The 1,153-nt window shown below is 36.2% G+C and overlaps 1 protein-coding gene across 1 annotated transcript in view; it reads left to right on the top strand.

Moving 5' to 3' along the window:
• Positions 1-1,153, top strand: part of aplC (adenylate cyclase) — a gene marked incomplete in the record, with an annotated part of 160,694 nt that overhangs the window by 137,861 nt on the left and 21,680 nt on the right.

A 1,153-nucleotide genomic window follows, 5' to 3' on the forward strand; every position in this document is an offset into this window, starting at 1 on the left:
TTCTTCCTCTGCTGATCTCCCAGTCAGTCTAGCAAGGTTTTATTTGGTATTCTGTCTCGTTCAATTTTACTTCTTTAAAAGAATGTTTGTTTGGTTAGGGTCTTTTTTAGTTGGGTTTTTTTTGGGGGGGGGTGATTTGGGCTTTTGTGCCTGGGGCTTTAATTTTTTTCCTTCTGATTTTTAGATATTTGTTCTCTACTTTGTCCTTTTTAGTTCTATGGTTTATAGGGATGTGTTTCTATTTTAAAATCTCGTTTATTTTTCTGTATTTTGCTTGTTATGGTGGGGATGATAATGATCCATCTTTCATTACAATTACTTGTCAAGATTCCTATTGATCCTGTTCAGGTCAGTCCAGCAAAGAAATTCAAAAATCTTTTTTTGATAGTTGAATGAAAAAGCATGTGGAGTTAATGTGTTATTGCCAGAACAATGACCGCAACGAACAGAAGTAAGTAGCTCGGGTAGTGTATGGAATATGAAGATTACTGTCATTGTTATGCTTGGAAACAAAATTATCGGTAGTCAAGTGCTGAAGTACGTCCTTGTTTGGTGAATGGAAACAGTAGCACTTCTTACTTTAAGTTATAATAAACTAACCTTATGAAAGCCCCGTGGTTTTCTCGTTTCCTGAGTGATTCTCGAGGGTAAGATGGAAAACAAAAGAGGGGGGAGGAGTTTCACCTAATTTTTTTTTACTAAACGCAAAAATCAGTGAACTGTTAGTGCCAGCATGGATTATTGCCATGGTGAATTTATTTTTCTTTCTTTCTTTCTTTTTTTCTTTCTTTCTTTTTTTCTTTCTTTCTTTTTTTTTGTGTGTGTGTGGGGGGGGGGGGGTGTTTGTGTTTGTGTTGAGGGGTTGGGATTGGGTGTCTTTTTGTCATAATAATATTGTTCTGCTTTTGCCTTTCCTCGCTCGTTCAGTTACGTCGCGCTTCAAGAGATCCGGAATTTTCAGCAAAGCAGGGAAAAAGAATACATATTTTTCTAAATGCTTATAGTTGCATATAAATCCGACTATGTGTATTATGCAAAATATGTATGTATATTCTTTTGATTGAATCGTCATTTCAATTGCTTAAATTATCACCACGAATGAATGCGTTATTTTTCTCCCTGCCTCCTCCATCCGTTTCTCTCTCTCTCTCTC

This window comes from Aplysia californica, unplaced genomic scaffold, assembly GCF_000002075.1.
Source record: "Aplysia californica isolate F4 #8 unplaced genomic scaffold, AplCal3.0 scaffold00455, whole genome shotgun sequence".
NCBI classification, from domain to species: domain Eukaryota; kingdom Metazoa; phylum Mollusca; class Gastropoda; order Aplysiida; family Aplysiidae; genus Aplysia; species Aplysia californica.